General features: G+C 45.4%; 1 long non-coding RNA gene across 5 annotated transcripts in view; it reads left to right on the forward strand.

Annotated features, from left to right (window-relative positions):
* Nucleotides 1–25,547, forward strand: part of LOC115091363 — a 215,880-nt gene that overhangs the window by 107,482 nt on the left and 82,851 nt on the right. The window contains exons 4-5 of one of the 5 annotated variants that reach the window (XR_003856684.1): nucleotides 2,579–2,653; nucleotides 14,055–14,315. The exons of 1 other annotated variant lie outside the window; for it this stretch is intronic. This is a non-coding gene — a long non-coding RNA (uncharacterized LOC115091363). Of the gene's footprint in view, nucleotides 1–2,492; nucleotides 2,654–4,489; nucleotides 4,878–14,054; nucleotides 14,316–25,547 lie in introns of those variants that run through there. 3 more of the 5 variants (XR_003856685.1, XR_003856683.1, XR_003856682.1) reach the window with 3 other exon arrangements.

Here is a 25,547-nt window from a genome sequence, read left to right on the forward strand (position 1 = left end):
GGGGGGGGGGGGGGGGGGGGATATGATAGAAGTCTACAAAATCTTGAAAGGACTTGAACAAGTAAATGTAAATCGGTTATTTACTTTCTCAGATAATAAAAGGACTAGGGGCACTCCATGAAGTTAGCAAGTAGCTCATTTAAAAGAAATCGAAGAAACTTCTTTTTCACTCACAGCTAAATTTTAAATCCCCTGTGCACGGGGAAAATGGGGGTTATGCGCACGGCCAGGCCTTGCACACTCCATGCGCATATTCAAAGGGGCCCGGCCACGCGCGTAACTCCCGTTAGGCGCAGAAGTGCTGGGCCCAAGAAAAGGGGTGGAGCTGGAGGCGGCTGGTACAGCGGGTCAGGAGCTGGTGTAAGTTTCAGAAATAAAGAATATAAAAAAAGGTAGGCCCTGAAAAGGGGTTGGTGAAGAGAGTGGAAGAGGGAGGGAGGGTAGGTAGGAAGGTAGGAAAGTTCCCTCCCAGTCCGCTCCTTAATTGGAGCGGACTGGGAGGGAACTGGGGGAGGCCCGATCACATCGCCACACGTAAACCGGGCAAATCTACCCCCCTGTGTGCGCCGGCCTGGATTTTATAACATGCGAGCACGTATTTTCTTAAAATTTACCCCTCAGTGCATTGTTAAGCTCTGGAATTCATTGCCAGAGGATGTGGTTACAGCAGTTAGTGTAACTGGGTTTAAAAAAGGTTTGGATAAGTTCCTAGAGGAAAAATCCATAAACTTCTATTATTAATCAGAAAGGAATAGTAGCCTGGGATCTATTTAATGTTTGGGTACTTGCCAGGTATTTGTGACATGGATTGGCCACTGTTGGAAACAGGATGCTGGGCTTGATGGACCCTTGGTCTGACCCAGTATGGCTTTTTATGTTCTTATGTAGCCCCTGCTACTATTTTTGCCCCTATTTTTCCAGCTTAGGAGTTTTGCATTTTTGGGGTCCTCTCCTTGCCTGTGCCCCATCTTTTTGTGGAATGGTCTCAGAGATATAAATGGTCCTCATTGAGGGACTGTCCTTGTCTTTTCTCTGGTACAGCAGATTGATCAAGGTCCTTCTGCTCTCCTGGTGAATTGACTTGGGAGAGACAGTGAAAGAAGAGGAATGTTTGATAGGAACTGAGAAGATTTTGGAGAAGTGAAGAGTTTGATTATTGTTTGCTGTGGACCAATTCCTGGTAGCAGGGCAAACCCCCATCTCTGGATGAACTGAATCTTGCTGTTCTTCCTTCTTTACGCCCATTTAATAGCAAAGGAGAAGACCTGGGATCTGTGACTGTGAAAAGAGTTTTTGGCAACAGCTATGGGTGGAGCAACAAGGGATCTTTTTTTGTGGGTTTTCCCCAGTTTTATGATTGTTAATGAAGACAACCATCCCACTCTCTATGGGGAAGGGATAGTGGGGACTAGTTCAGTTGGAGGAAGGCAGAGAATGGCTGGAAGATACACCATGGATAAAGCAGCCACTGCATTCCTTATAATGATATTTATTTTGTTATTCATGATTTTTGCCATACTGTCTTGGATTATCTTATTTAAGTTAAAGTAAAGCTTATCTCATTTAAACACCAGCATTGGTTTCCATCCTTTATTTCAAGGGTGCATCATCCTTCCACGTAGATCAGCCACTGTAAGGGCCCACTGGCCCGTAAGAGTGAGCACTGGACTGTTTGTTGTCCCACTTCTGCACCAGGGAACCCTGGAGGTGTAGCCCTCTTCCCTGCCAGAGGAGCCCTGCCACCCCAATGGCTGTGTTTTATTTTTTTTTCCTTTATGAGACAAAGATAGGCCCTGGGGGTTTTGTAGCACCCTGGATTCAGGCCCTCAGCAAACTGGGGTCCAGCTACACAATATGAACCAGAAAATTCCATAGTATATGCAGTATAATAAATATTGCATTTATGCTTTCAGCTTGATTGAGGAAACTACAATATTTTCTGGGCAATTTCTAAGGCTCTGAATTCCTCTGGCACTTAAAATCCTCATGCATCAAAGTCAAAGAAAAATGTTTCAGAGAGGTTTGCATACGATTACATATCGCCGTGTTCAATAAATTGCTTCTTTTATAAATCTGAATTGTAGTCCATCTTAAGGGTTAAAGACAGGTGGGGAATCAAATAAAGAAAAGAAATAAATGCAGATAAGTTTAATTTTTCTTTGCATGTATTTTTTTCACATGCAGTTCTGAGATATTTTACAACATGCACTTCTGCCAGGCCATATAGATACACAATGTTCAAAACTGAAAACAGAATTGAAAAAAAAGGATTATGTGGGTGGCTGCAACGAAAGGGAACAAGTGGGAGTATGCTGGCAGGCTGAGTTACTCTGTACATGTGAGAACGTAGCTGCAGTTTATAGCAATAAAACACTTGTAGATATAATGTATTAATCCTCCAGAGGATCTGTGCAACAATGTTTGTATATAGAATGCTTCATATACAAAAACATTTCATTAAGAGGTCTGTGACAAGTTTGCTTATTTCATAGGTCTCTCTTTTTTTTTCATGGCAATATCACTGGTCTCATTGTCAATTGCCTCTGAACATTACAAGATGCAGTAATCTGATTTTCAGGTGCCACCAGCCATGACTTCAGGTTGGGAGGGTGAATCTATGAAGAGTTTATATCAAGAGGTCAGAAAGAAAAAGGTAGGGTCAATTAACTGTGCTTATATTTCAAAGGAAAGGAAGGGTAAAAGGGGGTGAGAAAAATATAAAGGTTTTAATTATATACGAATAGATATTTAAAGGCAAGCCGGCTAAGTAAATGATAGCGTCATTCATCAAAATGCGTTATGGCGACAACGCACACGATGACACGTTAACACCATAACACATATGATAATCATGTTACCTATTGGTGTGAATGCAAATTTTTTGAAGGGGCGGGATTGGGGAAGGGTTTGGGTGGGATTAATTAAAATGAGGGGCAATATCGCACTGTGCAATAGCATAACGCATGCTATCACACAGTTTTAATGCCGGAAATAACTACACCTTTTTTTCCTGGTGAGAAGCTGTGCAATATGCCCAAAACGGTTTGATAGTACCCTGTTAGAGAGTCTATCAAGCTAGGGCGAGAGAGCATTGTAGAAATCTCAACTTTGTGAGACTTTCCTCACGCCAAATGACGTAAAATCTTCACTGAAGTGTACTGTGCTGTTCGTACGTCTCACTCTGCATGTAAAACTGGCCCCTTAACCCTAAACCACTACCAACTTTGAGCTTTTAGCTGGCCCTCCTATAAAGATATAAATAGTTGAGTACTAAGATGGCCTTATAAATAGTAGAGATGTGAATCGTGTGATCGATCGTCTTAACGATCGATTTCGGCTGGGGGGGGGAGGGAATCGGATCGTCGTGGTTTTGTTTTTTTAAATATCGTGAAAATCGTAAATCGGGGGAGGGCGGGAAAACCGGCACACTAAAACATCCCTAAAACCCACCCCAACCCTTTAAAATAAATCCCCCACCCTCCCGAACCCCCCCAAAATGCCTTAAATTACCTGGGGTCCAGAGGGGGGGGTCCCGGTGTGATCTTTTACTCTCGGGCCTCCAGTGCGTTGTAGAAATGGCCCCGACGTCAGGAGCGTAGGAGATTGCTCCCGGACCCCCGCTGGACCCCCAGGGACTTTTGGCCAGCTTGGGGGGGCCTCCTGACACCCACAAGACTTGCCAAAAATCCAGCGGGGGTCCGGGAGCGACCTCCTGCACTCGAATCGTTTTGCTGTACAAAAAGTCCCTGGGGGTCCAGCGGGGGTCCGGGAGCGATCTCCTACGCTCCTGACGTCGGGGGACAAAAAACAAAATGGCGCCGGCACCATTTCTACAACGCACCGGAGGCCCGAGAGTAAAAGATCACACCGGGACCCTCCCCACTGGACCACAGGTAATTTAAGGCATTTTGGGGGGGGGGGGGGGGGGTTCGGGAGGGTGGGGGATTTATTTTAAAGGGTCGGGGTGGGTTTTAGGGTTGTTTTAGTGTGCCGGTTTTCCCGCCCTCCCCCTTCCCCTCCCCCCGATTTACGATTTTTGATGATAAATCGGGGGAATTCCTATTAAATATCGCCTCTAATGATTTTTGACGATTTAAAATATATTGGACGATATTTTAAATCGTCAAAAAACGATTCACATCCCTAATAAATAGTCTCTCTCTCTTCCTCTCTTTCTCTATTTAAAATAGAAGTATTTCAGGATGCAAAAACTTTACTGCACCCTGTAATACTACCTATGCAAACACACCCCTTTTTCTTACCAAGGGTGTTATCCATGCATTAGCTGGATAGAACTTATCCAGCTAAGTTACAAGGATATTCAGCTGCTCCACTGAGTTTTTTTCTAATTTCTTCATTTTATCTACCTTTTAAAAGCTAAATGCTATTGCAGTAGTTTTTCTTAATGTTCTCCCTTCAGTGAAAATGTTTAAATGTGTTTGTTATGATCTCTGTCGTCAAATGGCCCCACCTCTGTTACTTCTTTCAGCAGATCCTGAATTGCAGTGAGGATTAAATATAGAGTATTTCCCCCTTTCATGACTTCCAGGACTCCATGAAGCAGTCATTTATAGCATCTAGAAACTGTACTTCACTAGCATGCCTCGATGAGACATTTACCTAATCAATAATGGGAGTAATTGAAATCTTGCATTATTATTGTGTTGCCTAACTTGTTAGCTTTCCTAATTTCTGTGAGCATTTCACTGTCTTTATCTTCATCAAGGTTAAGTGGATGATAATATACCCCTACTGCTGTACTCTTCCTGATTACACATGGAACTTCTCTCTATAAAGATTTTACAGTGAATTTTATCTCCTGCAGGAATCTTATCCTTTTTTATTGTAACAGATAGGGCCTAGTATTGAAAGCAGGTTCAGCGCTATTTAGCCAGATAAGTGGGACTTATGCAGCTAAGTAGCAGTTGCTGAATCTGTACCTATGTTCAGTGGCTGCTGCTTAGCCATATATGCCCCTTATACAGCTAAAAGTATACACAAAAAGTAGGCATGTACTGGGCAGATTGGGGGCAGAGCGAATTAGCCATATAACTTATACAGCTAATTACTGATATTCAGAGTTAGCCGCATAAGTTTACATCTAAGTTTAGATGCCCATTGAGCAGATCTAAACTTAGCCAGATAGACTTATCTGGTGAAGTGTGCACATATACGCGTCTATTCAGCAGCTTTGTCGTTCTGCTGAATATACATCATAATTTAGCCGGATTAGTTCTAACCGATTAAATTACTTACATGGCCAGCTTTGAATATCTACCCCATAGTGCCATCCCTCTACCAATTTGACCTGGCCTATCAATTTGATATAATTTGTACCTGGGTATCACAGTGTCCCATTGGTTATCACAGAGGTGATGACCCTCCAGCCCTTGAGACAATGACAGCTACTGAAAGTTGCAGAGACATTCAGTCCAGTGGGTAAGAGGTAAAAAAAAATCACGTATTTTATTCAGTCCTAAAAAAAAACAAGAGGGTGATAGAAAGCCATAATGCAAAACTAACATAGAAACATAGAAATGGCAACAGAAAATGACCTTAATGGTCCATCCAATCTGCCCAGCAAGCCTCCCATGGTAGTATCCATTGCACCATGCAGGTTACCCCATATATATCTTAAGGGTGGCAATTGCTGCTCTGTGCAGTTATCCCTGAGCCTTCTGATAACCCTCAGAAATTTACTGCTAGCAACATTTTTACTGGGTGATGAGCCTTTTTGAAAATTCAAGCTGTGCTGTTTCACGTGCTTTGCTTATGGACTTGCCCGTAGAAGCAGTCCTGTGTTATTTTCCCCCATGTCCTGCACATCAGTTCCCCAGATCGCAAAAGTTGGGGGCCCTCATTGATTGCTGTCTGAATCCAATTCCCCCTTTCCCCTTTCCTGCTTTTAACTCAACAGGCCCAGCACTCAAAATGTTAAAGGGGGTATCAGACAAGAGTGGGAAGTAGCTGCTAAAGCTTCCTCCTAAAGTTAATTGCATTTTTTGAGAGATTTTCTTCAAATCACATGTAAAAACAAGAAAGACTACGGGCAACACTGGTTCCTCGTAGACGATGAATGAGAGGCTCAACATTGACCAGTTTTGGTGCTGTCGGCGCAGCAGTGCCTGCCTCAGAGGAGAGTACAAATGAAGGCTACGCATCTGATATACAGGGCTTGATATTGCACTCTCCCCTGAAGCAGAGACTGCTGTGTTGGTGACGCCAAAACATTGGTCAATATTGGGACTCTCAGACTGCTTATACTTGCCATTTGAAGAACATTTTGAAAAATACAGTGAACCTTAGGGGTAAGTGATTCCTGTGGTTTTAAATAAGCTTTTGCAGCTATTTCCCACTCTTGTCTGATACACAAAATGTTACATTTTAAAGATGTATCCTGGCCTTTTCTGTTACTTTTGCATGCTGGTTTTCTGGCACCCTTCTTTCCTATTTCGTTTTCTATAGGGCCGTTTTTTTTTTTTTTTGAGATTTTTGCTCCTCTTTTTTTTTTTTTTAAAGCACCATGCATTTGTTTCAGAAGACCTTTATCCCAATAGAAATGTTAAGAGCACATCAGACCCAAAGATAGGGAAGCAATGCATATCTCAGTGTGGGACTGCTTAAACGTGCCCTTTTAGATTATTAATGAAAATATTACCAGGAACAGTTATTAAAACTACAGTGCTGTGGGGGACGTCCTAAAGATTCCTCACCCAGGCAGGGAAGCAGGATGACTGCATCTAGACTGAATCATCATTCTGAGTAGTGCTCCCTCACACAAGCTGCTAGAAGAAACCATGGATTGGCTTTTTTTTTTTCTCTTCCCTTTTCTGCTCTCAAGACACTGAAATGCAAATGAAGTACAAGGGACATTTTCTTGCTTTTTATACAGGCAATCTGGTTGGGAAGCAGAACCAAAACCTCCTGCATGCGGTTTTTTTTTTTTTACTGATCCACCCCCCTGTGCATGCTGAACTTGAAAACACATTTTGGGAAGTCTCATGACCTCAGACATAAACAGCAGTGTGCAGGGGATGTGTTTGACTGTTATCAGGGATGGGTGGAGCCTGTTCTGGCCAGCCCCATTGCATGCAGGGACTTTGCAGTTCCAATTCCCTATAGGCAAGTGAAAGTAAAAGTGAATGAACTGACACCATGTGGTGACCATAATGAAGCAGTTAAAAGACAGAATCGCTTCTCCATTACCCTTCTCAGTGTTAAAAAATCAACAGAACTCCTGGCAAGAAATGGGAAAAGACTGCAATGAAGACACTCTGGTTTTCAAGGGTTGGGTTTTTTTTTTTTTTTTTTTTTTAAATTAACATTTTGCCCAGAAGCTTCCTCCTGCTCCTTAGTCTTTTCGGTTTCCAACTCATTCTAATCTGCTCCAGCTAGTATTATGACACCATAAACCTGCATTCACAGCTGTCCAGGGGTCTTCTCCAGTTTTCTCCTTCCTTCTCCTCCCTTTGTAGCCCAGCTGTGGCAGCATCAGTCCTCAGTGGAGGATCACAGACTGTGGATTCCTTTGGAATCCGATGCATGTGCATCCGAAAACCTGTCCGTGGGTTACCCTTCCCCAGGTGTACTGAACACTATCTCTGCAATCTCTCCTGTCCCTGCCCACCTCATAAGCTGATCTCAGGTTTAGGAATGGAACCAAGCTTTCCTGCATGATAATATTTGGCGTATCCAGCACGCTATTGGCCTAGTGCTTTGAGTGGGTAATTTTCAAAGGGGCTCCTGAAGGAAAAGGACTGGGGTCTTTCCAGAAATGGACCTTTGGTATGCCGCGCAACCAATATGCACACAAAATTAGGTGCTTACAGAGCTTTTTGTGAATACTTTTGCATGCCTAGGGAAGAGGTGTTGCAGGGGTTAGAGTCTAGCTGGGGTTGGGACTTATGCACATACCTTTATATTTTACAAACTCGGCTCGATACAGTAAGGCCGCGGTAAAAACAGTGCGGCAGTGTCAGGCGCACCCTTCCTCCCCGCACGCACAGTTCTCTTCACTAACTCCCCGATACTCTCCTCTAATCGCATGCAAATGCATGCCGCGGCTGTGAAGCGTTAGGGAAGGGTTATGCCCGCGCAACCCATTTTACTGTATAGGCGCTGTAACAGCGCCTATACAGTAACCTGGGTGCGCTGGTACCTGTCATTTCAAATGACATTTGAAATGACAGGTACCAGCGCACCCAGTTACTGTATAGGCGCTGTAACAGCGCCTATACAGTAACCTGGGTGCGCTGGTGCCTGTCATTTCAAATGACATTTGAAATGACAGGCACCAGGAAGTGTAAAAAGTGTTAAAAACAAAAAACCTGTGTGTTATATAAAAAAATAAAACAATTTTAAATACCTGTCGGAGGGCCGTGGGTCCAGGCGGCCGGTGGGCGGCGGGCAGCCATCAGCGGCATCCGGTAGTCCCTTCTCCCTTCCTCCCTCCCTCCCCTGCCTGGATGAGCGCCAAAATCGCACAGGCGGGTCGGCAGCGGGGGGGGGGCGGCAGCGGGTGGGCGGCAGCAGGATCCGGGAGAGGCGGGTAGGCAGCAGCGGGGTCCGGGGGGGAAGCGGCAGCGGGGTCCGGGGGGGCAGCGGCAGCAGGATCCAGGGGTGGCAGCGAGATCCGGGGAGCGAGTAGCAGCAGCGTGTTCGATCGGGCAGGCAGGTAGGTGTCCGGGGGGGCAGCGGCAGCAGGATCCAGGGGTGGCAGCAAGATCCGGGGAGCGAGTAGCGGCAGCGTGTTCGATCGGGCAGGCAGGTAGGTGGCAAAATAAAGATGGCCGCCTGCACGGGAAAATCGTGCAATTGGCCGCTGAAGAAGTGACGTCACACCCCGTGACGCCAAACGTCGTGACGTCACGTCTTCAGCGGCCAATTGCACGATTTTCCCGTGCAGGCGGCCATCTTTATTTTGCCACCTACCTGCCTGCCCGATCGAACACGCTGCCACTACTCGCTCCCCGGATCTCGCTGCCACCCCTGGATCCTGCTGCCGCTGCCCCCCCGGACCCCGCTGCTGCTGCCCCCCCGGACCCCGCTGCTGCCTACCCGCCGCTCCCGGATCCTGCTGCCGCCCCCCCCGCTGCCGACCCGCCCGTGCGATTTTGGCGCTCATCCAGGCAGGGGAGGGAGGGAGGAAGGGAGAAGGGACTACCGGTTGCCGCTGATGGCTGCCCGCCGCCCACCGGCCGCCTGGACCCACGGCCCTCCGACAGGTATGTAAAATTGTTTTATTTCTTTATATAACACACAGGTTTTTTGTTTTTAACACTTTTGACACTTTTTACACTTACCATAGCAGGCCCGAGCCTTGCTACTTTTTCGTTTGTTTTTTTTTTGCTTCGGGAGGAGGGGACCGGACGGGGCTGCAGGAGACCGGACGGGACCAGGGCGGGTAAGCAATGTTTTTACACTACACTACACTACACTAACTCCTACTAGGGGGAGGCGGTAAACTAGCAGGTTAAGGCCGCGGCAGAACAGCGGGTTACGGAGGAGATAATATCAGCGCCCGTTACAGTATCGCAGGGGAATAGCTAATTCCTTCATTATACAGCTTTTTCGTTCATTTACATGCTGGGTGCGGAAAGGGTTTAGGAAAGGGTTTAGGAAGCGCTAAGGACGCGTGAAACTGGAGACTGTATAGCTGGATGGCCTTACTCGTCTGTATTGTGCGCTCCCAGCACGTTACAGACCGGAAATCTTTAACTCAACGTTACTGTATCGACCTGATACAGGAAGTGTAGAGAACCCTGTGGGTTCATACCAAGAGGAATAGTCCATTCTTAGAGGGGAAACAGAGATAGCATTAGTGTGGTTTTAGCTCCCCCATGTGGCGGCCTGAAATGACGAGGTCTTAGAGGACAACCTTCAAACAACTGCATGTGGTGGCATATACTCATGTAGGTGGCCGCACTCATATTTTCGGTAGAATTTTACAATATGATATGTGCGCATTTTATAAAATATACTTAATCCTACCACAGCATGCGAACATAGGCAATGCATTGAAACAACATATATCAATGGCTTGAACGCGCGTACTGTACCTACTTATTTAAATTATAATTTATGCGTGAAAGTAAACTAGGACTTACTCGCGCAAGTCCCAATTTACACGCGCAAGTCGGCCAATCTTAAACATGCGCGCATCTAGGAAATCGACCAGTTTGCCACCTAGTCCACCAGTTTGCCCAGTCCGGACTAGGAGACCCTCCTAGTCCTTCAGCCTGAACTCCACCCAGGCCTGCCACCCAGTCAGTACTACACAATGAACAGGCGTAGAAATACGCGAGGAAGTTGGAAAATGTAGGCGTTTAAAAGTGTCTTTTAAAATAGCAACTTACGCGCGTAACTGTTAGCCCCACCCTGGAATGCCCTTAGACCGCCCCTTTTGTACAAGCATACCTGAGCGTGTGAAAGTAAACATACGCGCGTATTTTCCACGCTTGTAAAATATAGAAACGCGGGCAGGGGCTACCTACGCGCATGTATGCTACATTTCATGGGAGAAATATTTTGAAAATTTGCCTTTTACGGTAAATAAGCCCCAGTCACCATTTTAAGTGGTGGAACTTTTAGTTATCCCTCCTAGGGGCCGCACTGCCTCCTTTGCTACCCTTGTATGGTTTTATTATTCTTGGGCGAGGACCCTTCCTCTGGCTTGCCTTCCCCTTTTCCCTAAGGGTTTTCATTGTGCCAAATGCCTGAGTACCCCAGGGCCCGGGGACTCAGTTCCTTACCCTCTTTAGGAAGCGATGGTGCTCACAGAGAGAAGGACAACCCGTGTTCTTGTGGAGAAGGAAGTCTCGCTCTTTCCCAGGGAGAAGGAGCACTAGGAGCTGGAAGACGATGAGTGACACCCATCTCATCGAGATAACAGAGGAAGAGAGGAGCATGGAGTTACCATTCAGGAGCAGGAAACAGAGACACGAGAATAATGCTCCAAAGCAGGGCTAAAGGTCTGGATACGGGGGCTTCACCTAAACTGGAATATTTTTCCTATGCACCAGCTATTGGGAGGAAGCTCACCAGCTACCCCAGTGATTGGACGGAAATAGGATTAAAGAAATAATTGACTTTACCATCAGAATAAACTTATTGGAGGTGTAAGGTCACCAGTTTATTGAAGATCTGAAGTGTAAAGATGGATTTGTAAATGGCAAGAGCTGTAAAGAATCCTTCATCAATTTCATTCTCAATCAGTAAAAGTTAAGTTGGAAACCAGTACAGCTTGCAGCCTGCTTAGCACTGCTGTTTGCAACAATGTGATTATTAGTGCTGTTTATAAGAGACGTTAATGTCTGGTAAAGACTTAAACAACGCACAGGGCCTACAAGATAATTTTTCCCCCTGACAGGGAATTCTGGATTTTCAGATTGGCTTAACGTCAATAGAAAAGAAATAACAGCTGAAGCCCTCTTTGTTATAAAATTAACCCTTTATAGTGTAATTTTAACTGTAGAGGAATATAATTGACTCGTTAATTTTACTAGCTCACACATTATTTCAAAATCACTGAATCTCTGTCATGCCTTTTGTAATCCATGAGTATTGAAATCATATCTGAATTTTTTTTTAATAAAATGCAGTTTGTAAACTACTATAATCTTGTAAATGTTGTTTACATGTTATTAATAATCAAAAGCTTCAAGACTTAACATAAGATTAAAATATGTGATTCTAACCCATATACAACCGAGTACCATCATCTGGAAGGGGTTGAGATTGATCCTCCTTCCCTATCATGGATATTTCTGGATAATGGTACTCACTTCCATACTGGTGATCAGCTCAGCCCAGCCTGTGAGCGGAGCCAGCAGCCCAGTGCTTCTCTAACCCACTCTTCCAATCTCAGATCAGCTCTCTGAACTGTGCAGTGCTCCATAGGTTGAAATATCTGAGGCTGTGACCTGCACAGGAGGGAGAGGCACTGGCAGCAGTAGGAGCAGTTTAGAGAAATGCTGGCCATGTCAGGTCAAGCTGGGGCGGGGAGGATTCCTTTGGGATGCAGAGGGAGAAGGGGATGGAGGTGATAGAGAGCAAAATTGGGGAACACATCAACTGTGCTGTCTGCTCCTGAGGACCCCCAGACATGAGAGAATTTTTTCGGATAATAAGAGTTTCTGGATAATTGACCTCCACATAAAAGGTGTTGAACTAGTGGAGACCAAGATGGCCGCCGATATGTGAGGACGTGCAGGTCGCAGCTCCGGACTACTGATTTTCTTCAAGCCAAGCCAAGATCTTTTTCTTATTTGGAGCTTTTTCCAATGCCGCATACTAAGAGGAAGGCTCGGGTGAGAGATATTTCCTCTACACCGGAGTCTGCGAGGCAAATAAAGATAGATGAAGTTTTCACGAAAACGCCATTAAACCCGGAAGTGATCATCGCTGGGGCAGGCATGGAGCAGCTGCCGAGCCCCCTGACGTTTGAGACCTCTTTAAGCCCGGGATGTCCAACTATATCTGACCCACCAAAGATTTCATCTCCTGCGCATATTTTTGGGAAATCCGTGTTGGTAACTAGCGGTATCCAGAGAGGAGAGGAGGATTCCCCCTCGGTGAACCCAATTGGAGAGGGTTCCAGGAACCGTGAAATTTCGGCTCAACAACGCCCGGAAAATCAGAAGAAAAGTGGCGAAGACCTTCTGGAGGTAGGAATCGCAATGAGTAGTCTTGCTCCTCTTAATTCCCCCTCTGTTTTAGCACCTTCGTTAGAGGAAATTAAAAATATCTTGATGGTAATGCAGAAAACGATGAACACACTGACATTAACTGTTAAGGAAGCCATGAATAAAACATCTGAACTAGAAGGAACATTGACAGAGATTGAAAAAAGAACATCAAACTTGGAAGGGAAAGTGGGAAGAATAGAAGAGATACAGTTGAATTTAATAAAATCGGAGAAACTGTTTGTGAGCAAGATGGAGTTTCAAGAAAATCAAACTAAAAGAACCAATTTGCATTTTTTGAATTTCCCAAAAACCAAGTTACAATCTCCTATGGACCTTCTGAAAAGTTATTTCGTGAATATCTTAAAATACCCCATAGAAAAAATTCCTGTTATAAATGCTGCCTACTATCAAGTTCAGCACCCTAATAGGGGTGAAAATATTAACCAACAGCAAGAAAGGCAAGGGGAAGAGACTTTGGATTTAACGGACTTCCTTGAGAAATCTTTTGAAATGGACATTACCTTAAGAGCTACATTATTGGTACAGTTTTCCTTAAAAATTGATAGAGATGAGGTACTAAAACAGTACTTCAGATTTCAAAAATTGAAGTTTTTTGGTCAACCGATTAGTATATTTCCAGATATAGCGAGGGTGACGCAGATAAAACGAAAGAAATTCTTAGTTATGCGTAGTGAGGTGGTAGAAAGAGGAGCTCGTTTTGTGCTGCGATTTCCATGTCGCTGTTTATTATATTGCGGGGATGTAAAATACATATTTACAGACCCAGAACAATTGCGCAGCTATTTAGATTCCTCAAAGTGATCCTAGTGTGAACCCAAAAGGTAGTTGGAAATTAAAGAGAATTGGCTTTAGTTCATAGAATATATCATATCATTTTGGAATATATGAGAAAGTTTCTTTATTACTGCTCTGTTCACCCTTGGTCTCCCATATTTCCTTTTAAGCTAATGTTTCAATTTATGTCTAAACTAAATGCATGGTTTAGGCTTTAAATGATATTCTTGGAAATGTATTTTCTTGCATTGGAAAAGACATAATATTGGAAATTTCTTCTAATTATGTAAAAATTAATAAAGTTTAAATTAAAAAAAAAAAAAAAGGTGTTGAACTGTGTTAAAGCAATTATAGCACAAGCAAACTCCAGAGTTTGAATGAAAATTTCCCTTATCTCTGTAATTAATCTGTTTTGGTAACTACAGTAATATCAAGATCTATATAATCAGATTCTCATTTTATGTCCTTTTGACCTGATAGTAAAGAACTGGCACCATACATGATTTATTCATAGCCATTAAATTAGCCTCCAATTTTTCCAAATACTTTCTTAACTGTCTGCATTTGACCTAGGCATTGCAGGAGATACCCAGCAATGGCAGTGGACGCACGTCAAAATCGCCTGTCCAACCGGGTGTTAAACAGTGCACTCGGCCGAACGCACTTTACTGTATGGGCTCGTCTGAAACTTAAAGGAAATGCAACCTAGAACCAGCTGGTGCAACATGTATGTATCACTGAAACCTGTGACAAACAGCTTCTTCCTTAGAGAATGGCAATGTAAATGTGTAAAAAAAAAAAAAAATCCCCAGCAGCATGCCACTAAAAATGAAACACGAAATGTATATTTCCCATGAGTATTTATGGAAATTTCTTGAAACCAAATTTTAATTTGTTATTTGACAATACGTTCTGATGCAACCGAGTGCACAAAGCGAGGGGGCAGAATCACTGAGCCAACCAGTGAATCCCAGGACAGCCAGAAACCTTGCACGGGCTGTTAATGACACCATAATCTCCTTTTTTTTTCTTCCCTCGAAATCTTCTGCCCTGTTATTTATTCAAGATGTCCCTCTGCCTGCACAAACCTGAGAATATCTTTCCATACCAAGAGAAATGCCTCAGTAATGCTCATGTTACAACATAAAGAGCTATAAAACATCTGTTGGAAGCAAAGCAGCAGTTTTAAACTGAGATAGTAGCAGAGAAGAAGATATGCTGAATGCTGTATTAATTACCTTTACATTTCTAGGCAGGGAAGCTGTGTAATGGAACACGTTCCAACAGGGAAAGCAAATACACTTTTCAAGAAGGACTTACAGGCAATGCTTAGGCATAAACAAGCCTTTTAACTTTTGTCTTAAAACATGCAATTCAGTCTGTTTGTCGCGCTATGTGATTTTGTGTGAAATCTCTCTCCAGGTGGTAAATGAAGTGCTAAATAAAAAATAAAACAAGCAGTTTCTCCAGGACTGACTTCATTTCAGTCTGAAAGAATAGGCTGCTTCTTTCTGCCTAGTGATAATTACATTGGGAAATCTTAAAACACATTAAGGACGTGGGAACTGTGTAATGTAGGAGACAGCGCATGAGTATAACTAAATTAAAATATACAGGGAAGGAAGAAAACAAGTAAATAACAAGAGTTATTTTAACTGTTTTATTCTTCATTTTAGATGTTTCTATATATGAAAAATAACTATTATTGCATTTAGTGTGCTGCAGTTTCTACAATGTTTTATAGTTTGCGGTTCACCTTGGGGCTTTGCGTGTATTTGTGAGGGCCATCAAATCTGCTAAATGAATAATTAAACATGTGGATACTTTTGAAAGTCATAGACTGAGAACACAAAAAGAAGGAAGGATGCACTCTCTACCTAGCTGCTATCAAGCTAGGGCAATAGTACAACGTACAGTTATCATCTTTGTGTACCTTTCCTCATTCCAAATCACATCAAATGTTCACTGATGTGTACTGTGCTGCTCGTACATCTGCCTGTGCATGTAAAACTGGCCCCAAAACCTAGCCCACCACCAAAACCTCACCCCGAGTTACCAGTTGACTCTCCTACAGTGGTATAAATAGATGACAAGTATGGGTGCCACCTCAGAGACACTCTCTCTCTCTTTCCATCTCTACCTCTAACTCCATCACCATCTCCTCTTCTCTCCTCTGCTGCTAGTTTAGGAATATCACACAGCTTAACACTATGAAAAAGGTGTAGTTATTTCTGGCATTAAAAGATGCATTACACAATGACATGCTACATTTAACACCCCTCATTTTCATAAACCCTACCCAAACTCCTCCCTTTTGACAACATTTTCAAAATTTGTGTATGCATCTCATGATGCGAAAAATAACGCATGCATTATGGCATTGCTGCCAGGGCCGGAGGAACCACTAGGCGAGCTAGCCCTGTGCCTAGGGCGCCGAGACTTAGGGGGCGCCGCTGCCACTCGCGGCCGCTTCAGGTGGCAGAATTTTGAAAGGGCAAAAAGTGCCCCTTCAAAATTCTGCCCAGCCCCCACCTCACCCCGCCTCACCCTGCTTCCCCCCCCCTCCATCGTACCAACCTCCTGACGCCCCCCTGGTGGTCCAGTGGAGGGCCCGGGAGCGATCTGCCGCTCTTGGGGCCTCAGCTGCCACTAACCAAAATGGCGCCGGTGGCCTTTAGCCCCTATCATGTGACAGGGGCCAACCAATGCCACCGGTAGCCCCTGTCACATGGTAGGGGCTGAAGGTCACCGGCGCCATTTTGGTTAGTGGCAGCCGACGACCCGGGAGCGGCAGATCGCTCCCGGGCTCCCCGCTGGACCAGGTGTTTTGTGAGGTTTTTTTTGGGGTGGAGGGGGAGGGTGGGAGGATGGGGGAGTGGCGGCATGTGGTTCCTGCCCCTAGAGTTGGGGCTGTGACTGGGGGCGGGCTGGTGGCAGCACAACGGGGGGGGGGGGGGGGCACAAGGCTGAAGGTGCCTAGAGTGCCGAATCCCCTTTGCACCGGCCCTGATTGCTGCGAGCGTTAGGGCCCTAACACCAGTGATAATGCCCTAACGCATTTTGATGAATGACCCGGTTAGTCAGCTAACATTAATATTCATCATCTGCCTAAATTTTCCAGATAACTCTAGGAGTGCCTCAGAACAGCATATTAACCCAGATAAAGTAATCTTTAACCGACTTTATTCAGAATACAGCAGGTTAAGCATATTATAAAAACAAAATATGATTCTGGACCTGTAGGCCTGATAACCCAGCCCTCCAGCCTCCAAAAAAACCTTTATAATATGTGCGGGCATGGTACCCAGTCTACTCCAAAATTAAAATAAAAAGATGCAATCCATAGTGACCGAAGGTTTGCAACCCTCCACAATATTTAAATACAAGGAGCCGAGCGCCTTCCTACCCCAACTTCCCCTCTGCACTCACCTGCATTCTATACCCTCCCCTAACAATCCACCGGGACCCCTCCTCCAAACTCCCAAACCCAAGCCAGGAGCTGGTACACACTTGTAGTGTGCCTGGTTGCTTCCAGACATGTTATAGACAATGAAGCAGATTATTTCCTAAAATTTCTGGCTCTTAATCAGGGTAAGATTGCCCACCCTTTTCCTGGCTAAAAGTTCACAAAAGGATCAAAAGGGTTCATTCCTTTATCCATGGAAAAAAGTGGATGAGTCCAGGGGTGGGATTAGATTGGGGAAGGTAATAACACGCATCGTTCTGCATTTTCCAAACTGCATGCATTATTCTGAAGGGAGAAAAAACATACCAGCAGAGAAAGCAGGTGCAAATCTCTGTGGACACTTTCTCCCAGGGTCATTTTCCAAAAGGAAATTTATGCTTGTAGTTTCCATTTGAGAACTGGTGCAAAGTTGTCGGGTAAAAGGAACCATGAACTTTACAACTACCCACAGGCCTTTGGAAATTCCTGTCCCAACCCCCTCCCCCCTAAAGTTCCAGTACAACCCATGAATAATCTCAGAGTGTGGGGCTGAGGAAGAGGAAGTAAAAACTCAGCCAATTCACTGGTATTTCCCTCCTTGTTGAAGCGGTTCCACAGTATTTTGGGGCACTGATCCTCTCCTCGAATCTGGAAAGTCTGTAGCATTTCAGCAACAGGTGAAGAGATGGAAGCAGAGAAAGCCATGTGCTCTCAACACCATTCCTCCACTTCAGAAAGGTCTCAGCACTCCACCAGCCGCACTGTTCTGCTTGCAGAAACGCTGAAACGACCGTAGATCTGCAGAATGATATCTGGTGCATCAATATCAAGTTTTCCCGTAGAAGGCCTTGTTGCATTGTGCAAAACATGAGCTAGACAGTTGAGAGCAGCAATGTCTTTTTGGGCATTTTTTAGTTTTTGGTAAACCCTGTGAGGTCCGTATTCAAAAGATGTATGCAGGTAAAATTGGTTTTTATCAGTACAAATCTGTTCTAAATATAGCTCTTCTCTGTCCAGATAACTTTGTCCGCAGAACGCTTTTGTGTAGACAAGGTTATCTGCACAAAAAGGAGTGGGGCTGGAGGTGTGGTGAGGCGTGAGCCAATATATTTAAGTGGATAGGAGCATATTGAGTGTGATTCGGGTAAATTTGTGCGGACAAGTCTGTGTGCACAAAATACAGGTCTGAAGTTACCTGGTTAACTTTACCCAGATATTCAGCAGAAAACTTAGCTGGGGAAGTCCCACTGAATATCTGGATAAAGTTATCCATATAACCGTGTCTGGATAATTTACCTGCTTGCTGACTTTTTTTTAATATGGATCTCCTGCTGCAGAGCTGGTGGAAGAGAACTCCCTAATAGCTCTGCAATGGAAAAAGATCTTGCAGAGGGTTTCTGTTAAATGAAACGTTTTCACCGAGGGCACACAAAGAATATGTTGGCCAGCTGAGTGGGACATATTTTTCCAAAGTCGACCTCAGATACTCAGGGCTATTCCCATGGTAAGGATCTTAAGTTTAACTCTCCATAGCCAACAAATTTCAAACAACGCGGGAGTAATGTGCTGCTGGGACTGGAGGCCCTACCAGAACAGAATTACAGTAATCCAATGTTGTCATAATCAAGGCTTGAGCCACGGTGCACACAATCATTCAGGGACAGATGATGCTTTAAGCGCCCTAACCATTTTTAGTTTGCAAAAGACCATACGTGCTACTGCTTTAACGTAAGGTTTCATTGAGAGCTTAGCATCATTGAGTCCTTTAGTATCATTTTCAGACTTTTGAGTGGTGGGGGAATAAAGATTCTCCCACTTTAAACAGGTTTGAAAGATCAGGCGTACGGCTAACCCCTAGAGCTTCTGTCTTTCTCAGATTTAATGCTAGGTTATTTTTCTCCATCTAAACAGTTGTAGCTTTCCGACAGTTTGCCACAATTGTTGCTAATGCGTCAGTGCTATTTGATTTCAATAGGAGAAATAAAGGATTATCATCAGTATAAATTATATAACCTATTCCAAAGAAAGCTAATCATTTTCTAGTTGGTTGAAGATAGAATTTAAAAAGCACAGCGGTCAACATAGATCACTGTGGAACCCCTGAGTGGATAGGTTTCTGGGTAGAATACTTATCACCTACTTTTACCTGCTGGTGGCAGTCAGATAAAAAGAATTGAAACAAATTCTTAACTAATGTACCAACGCTTAGAGATTACAAATTAGGGGTATGCACAGGAAAGAAAGTTATATAGTTTTTTATGCTATTTTGTTTATGCATATTTTGCTATTTTATGTATATATATGCTATTTTCCAAAACCAAAAACAAGAAAAACATAAACAGGGGCCTGCACATCCATATTGCTCAATCAATTTCCCTAAAAAAATGAGATTGGGAATCAGGTGAAAATTGCTAGGATCCAAAGGATCAAGAGATGTTTTCTTTAACACTGGGCAAATTCAAGCTCTTTTCAATGTCATAGGTAAACAGCCTTCAGTAAAGGAGGCATTAAATTAATTATCTTAACCAGTATAGCAATCAAAAGTCCCTTGATGACTTTGATTATACTAGTGAAACAGAGACCAAATGCATGGTAAGAATTCTTCCTGGCAGAAAGACGTAGCTACTTGAATCTCATCCACAAGCTGAAGATTGTCCCACACCATTGCATTTGTATGAGGTTCTACCACTAATGAGTTTTGTCAACTGGCTCAAATGCATCACATACACCTGAGTTTTAACATGGGAAAAATGGATCATATCTTCACAGGCGGTGCTACCCTCTGAGTCTCTGATGCAGTACTAGCTTTCAGGTCAATTTTAAAACTGTCGCACATCAAAAATGACCACATAACATGCGTATGTGGGCCGCATGCAAGCAACGTGGATTTTAAAAAGACACAAAATATGTGCGAATATATCTATGTGTGCATAAGGAATAAGGGGGGGGGGGGGCAGGAACGGGGTGCGTGCAGGCTGCGCAAAATCGGCAGCCTGCACGCACCAAGCTGCGCAGCCTGCCTCTGTTCCCTCCACCCCCTGCACCTTTCCCTCCCTTCCCCTACCTAACCCCCCCCCCCCAGCCTTATCTAAACCCCCCCACCTTTGTTTGAAAAGTTACGCCTGCCCGAGGCAGGCGTAACTCACACGTGCCGGTGGGCTGCTGGCGCGCTGTCACCCGACCCAGGGGCTGGTCTGGAGGCCTCAGCCACGCCCCCAGAATGCCCCCGGGCCGGCACCACACCTCCGACACCCCCCGGAATGCCCCCGAATGTCACACCGCCCCCGACACGCCCCGACACGCCCCCCTAGCAAAGCCCTGGGACTTACGCCTGTCCCAGGGATTGTGCGCGCTGCCAAGCCTAATCAACATAGGCTCGGCGTGCGCAGGGGAAGCTTGGGACAGGTTTTCGGGGGGGGGGGGGGGTACGTGCGTATCTTATGCGCGTACCCCTTTGAAAATCTGCCCCTGAGTGAAAAAGAATTTTCACTCAGTAACTTGAATAACCTCTTAAAAATTGGAGTGTACTTATGTGTGGTTGGTGCATTTTTAAACATATGCATGTAAGTGCACACACGATTAAAAATTCCAGCGTATCCTCGCTCACGCACTAATATATGCGTGTATGGGTGCATGCACGCTCATTTTAAAATCAATCTCAAAAACTCTGATCTCAGGCCTCCCTGAGGAACTGATTCCCTACTCAAAGAACTGACAAGTGCCAGAGACCTCCCTGTCCCCACTTACTCCTTCTGTCGAGTGGGATTATCCAGAAAGGGGCAGGAGCGATGCCCATAGCTCTTGCTCCTATGGAGTCCTTTATAAAGTTTTGCTGGCCACATGAAAGATGGCACCAAAGTGATGTCACTTTGGCACCTGTCTGAGGTGTGGCTGGATCCAATATGTTGCACCGCCAGACCTGCTACTCTAGTAGCATTGCAAGTACAACATCATGGTGTCAGTCACACCTGAGACACACGCTGAAGTGGCGTCACTTTGGCACTGTCTTCTAGGTGGCCAGTGCCATTTTTTAAAGTATGGAGTAGGGGCAAGAGCTATGCAAATTGCTTCGGGGTAGTCCCCATCCTCAGCACTGATTGATTCTTCAGGGAGGGTTTGAGGGGCCTGGGGCGGCTCTGGCTGGGTATGGCTCAGCCCAGCTAGACTGTAGAGATGTGAATCTTGTGATCGATCGTCTTAACGATCAATTTTGGCTGGGGGGGGGAGGGAATCGGATCGTCGCGGTTTTGTTTTTTTTTAAATTGTGTAAATCGTAAATCGGGGGAGGGCTGGAAAACCGGCACACTAAAACAACCCTAAAACCCACCCCGACCCTTTAAAATAAATCCCCCATCCTCCCGAACCCCCCCCAAATGTCTTAAATTACCTGGGGTCCAGTGGGGGGTCCTGATGTGATCTTCCACTCTCGGGCCACGGGTGCGTTAATAGAAATGGCGCCGGCGCTACCTTTGCCCTGTCATATGACAGGGCAAAGGTAGCGCCGGCGCCATTTTGGTTCCTGTTCCCCGACGTCACGAGCGCAGGAGATCGCTCCCGGACCCCCGCTGGACCCCCAGGGACTTTTGGCCAGCTTGGGGGGGGGGCCTCCTGACCCCCACAAGACTTGCCAAAAGTCCAGCGGGGGTCCGGGAGCGACCTCCTGCACTCGAATCTTATTGCCGTATTGCAAAATGGCGCCGGCCATACGGCCATACAGCTGGCGCCATTTTGCAATACGGCAATATGGCCATACGGCCCGCACCATTTTGTAGCCGGCGCTACCTTTGCCCTGTCATATGACAGGGCAAAGGTAGCGCCGGCGCCATTTCTATTAACGCACCCGTGGCCTGAGAGTGGAAGATCACACCGGGACCCCCCCACTGGACCCCAGGTAATTTAAGACATTTTGGGGGGGGGGTTCGGGAGGGTGGGGGATTTATTTTAAAGGGTCGGGGTGGGTTTTAGGGTTGTTTTAGTGTGCCGGTTTTCCCGCCCTCCCCCTTCCCCCGATTTACGATTTTTGACGATAAATCAGGGGAATTCCTATTGTATATCGCCTCTAACGATTTTTGATGATTTAAAATATATCGGACGATATTTTAAATCGTCAAAAAACGATTCACATCCGACTGAGCTTTTACCAGCAGGAAGGGTGATGGAGTGGCACTGGTATGCCCTGCTGGGCTCATCTTGGGCCCTGAATCTTTGTTAAGGGGCAGGAGTGGCTGGAAGGTTTTGGGGAGATCCATCTTGATTTCTTTTTTTGTTTTATTTATTTATTTATTTATTTTTGGTTTTTTATATACCGGAAGTTCCTGTATACAATACATATCACTCCGGTTCACAGGTAACAGAGATAACTATCGCCGGGATGGCGATTTACATGGAACATATCAAACGATTAATCTATTATAGAGTAAAAAATACAAACAAGATCAACTTAGAACACATAAATAAAGCAAATGAGCTTTACATTATTGTTGTAATAACAGGAAGGTTGTTGTTTTGGGGGTTTTGATTTTTTTTTCAGTTCAAGAAATGAATTGAACCATAAAAAACTTTAAATGAACCAAAAAAGTAAAAAAAACCCCAACCAAACAACAAACCTCGAAATGAAATAAAAAAATAAAATGAAATTGCTGGGCCTGCACATTCCTATTTATTTTTCAGCATTTCCCACGGCTGATTCAGCGGCACCTGGATCTTTTTCACGAAGTAGGCTTTTTTAGTCATATCTTTTGATTTCCTATAAACATGTAAAGAGGACTTATGTTGTGTTTTGTCAACCAATGACTGAGTGTTCCTCTGTTTATGTTCAGCCTTTCGCAGAGCTTTTTTCAGATTTGATATGACTGCTGAATACCAGGGAATCTATTTTTCACATAGTATCATAGTAACATAATAAATAGATAAATAGATAAATACAGATAAAGACCAAAATGATCTTTTTTCACCAGAAGTCCTTTTGCAAAAAAGCTCCCACATTTAGGGAATAAGAAAGAATTTGATTTCATGACTCAACCAAGACTCATTAGCAAAATTCAAGCTCCTGGCCAGTTGTGACCAGTAAACTTCAAATTTTTTTGTATCGATTAAATTATACTTATGCCACATATATTACCTCTTACCTCCACGGGGCTCCAGCGGTGAAATAGGCCTGCGCGATCGGCGCTGAAGCCCGTCGGGGTAAGGCCTCCTGTTCCGCTCTCCCCGACCGGGCTCCCTCGCCGATCGCCGGCCTGTCTTTCCAGCACTCGCCCACCTGAAAGGCCGCGATTCTCCACCTCCAGCCGGCCGCGATCGGAGCCACGATTCGGCGTGTCTACCCGGCCTCGACCCGGACCACGAGCCCTCGCATCCAGTAGGCCCCGAGCCGAGCCGCGAGCCTTCGCCCCGAACCGCCCACGAAAAACGTCGCGGCGGTGACGTCAGAGGCGCGACCGGCGGGCTATTTAAATCGCTGCTCTCTTCAACCTCCTCCTCTTACCTCCACGGGGCTCCAGCGGTGAACTAGGCCTGCGCGATCGGTGCTGAAGCCCGTCGGGGTAAGGCCTCCTGTTCCGCTCTCCCCGACCGGGCTCCCTCGCCGATCACCGGCCTGTCTTTCCAGCACTCGCCCACCTGAAAGGCCGCGATTCTCCACCTCCAGCCGGCCGCGATCGGAGCCACGATTCGGCGCGTCTACCCGGCCTCGACCCGGACCACGAGCCCTCGCATCCAGTAGGCCCCGAGCCGAGCCGCGAGCCTTCGCCCCGAACCGCCCACGAAAAACGTCGCGGCGGTGACGTCAGAGGCGCGACCGGCGGGCTATTTAAACCACCACTCTCCTTGGCGTCGCGCGCCGGGCGTCGCGCGCACGAAGGAGCGCGACAAAGGGGCCTGCCCCTTTGTTTTGCCCCTTCGTGTTGACCCTCGCCTCCCTGAGCTACACCACACCTATACCGCACTAGAACTCATTCAGCATCCATCCAGATAACGACCTTCCAGCCCGCATCCACCAATCCACCATCCAGTGCCCATCCAACACCCTCTCAGCAAACATTCAGCAAGCAACCATCCTGCATCCAACTCAGTGGGAGGTATTGATGAACTGGAAGGGAACTCAGGTTGAACAAACAAGAGGGTCTTCATGACCTAGAGAAGAACTGGGCAAACTGATGAAGTAATTGCTTATGTCCCATTGAAATGTGCAGCTGTGAGGCTGGCAACTATAGCCACCAACCATTTCCTGAATGAAGAAGCTGCCAAGCTGGTCCTGAGCAAACACTCACCTAATCTTCGTCCAGCAGCCACTCATCCACCCTTCATCCAGCAGCCACTCATCCATCCGTCATCCAGCAGCTACTCATCCACCCTTCATCCAGCAGCCACTCATCCATCCGTCATCCAGCAGACACACTTCCGGATTTCAAACAAGGATCACAACCCCGACTCCCAATAAGGACACAACCCATCACACAAGCACCTCATCATGCACCCTATCCCTATACCTACAATACCTTACACTCCCAAACTCACATCTAACAAACCCAGGATTCTAGGTCTCCGACAACAGAGATTGATTCCAATTATGATCTCCCCCATATCTCAAATGCTAGGATTAACACTATTCACGCTCACTCTATTTAACGCCCAATCTATCACCAAAAAACTCCACCTCCTCAACGACCACCTGACAGACAACAGCCCGGATATCTGCGCCATTACGGAAACATGGCTCAAACCCACAGACACAGTTCTTTTAAACCAACTCCCCAATCACCTCTACGACTTTCATTCAATCCCCAGAATCAAAAAAAGGGGTGGAGGGATCCTGCTAGCCACAAAAAAGGGCCTCGGACTCGCACTTCAACTATCTACTACTATAAACAACACTGAAATTGCCTTTTTCAAATCGGACCATCTACAAATAGCCCTAGTCTACTCACCACCAGGAACCTTAGCCACAGACCCCTCACCTTTAATAGAATTCACAACAAAACATTTCAAGCAGGACAAACCAGCTATATTGATGGGAGATTTTAACATACAAGTAAACAGCGCTCGTCCAACCAATAACTGCGACATACTTATCACAGCACTCAATCACCTTGGCTTCAATCAAATTGTCAAAGACCCCACGCACAAAGCGGGACACACCCTAGACTTAATATTTCTCAACAACGGCATAACTTTCAATAATAACCCTAAATGCGTCCCTGTCCCATGGTCTGACCACCACCTCATCTCTGCTGAACTTCATATCAAAGATCAGCCTCGTCCCATCTACCCAACTACCACTATACGATACAGGAAACCCTGCTCCATAGACAGTCTCAATAATCTGCTCTCTAAAGAACTTGACAGACTGGAACTCACAGACGCATCCTCAGCAATCAATTCCTGGCTCAAGATTACAAACGAGGTCGCAGACCTATCCTGCCCCTCCATCTCCAAATCCTTGAAATCACCCCAAACCAACAGACATCCATGGTACACTCCAACACTCAAAATCCTTAAACAAGAACTTCGGAAAAAAGAAAACAGTTGGCGCAAGTCCCCTTCCATCATCACAACCCTAAACTACAAATCCCACCTCAACTCATACAGACTAGCCATCCTCAAGGCCAAAAAAGACTTCT

The sequence above is a fragment of the Rhinatrema bivittatum genome, chromosome 4, assembly GCF_901001135.1.
Source record: "Rhinatrema bivittatum chromosome 4, aRhiBiv1.1, whole genome shotgun sequence".
Classification (NCBI taxonomy): Eukaryota; Metazoa; Chordata; class Amphibia; order Gymnophiona; family Rhinatrematidae; genus Rhinatrema; species Rhinatrema bivittatum.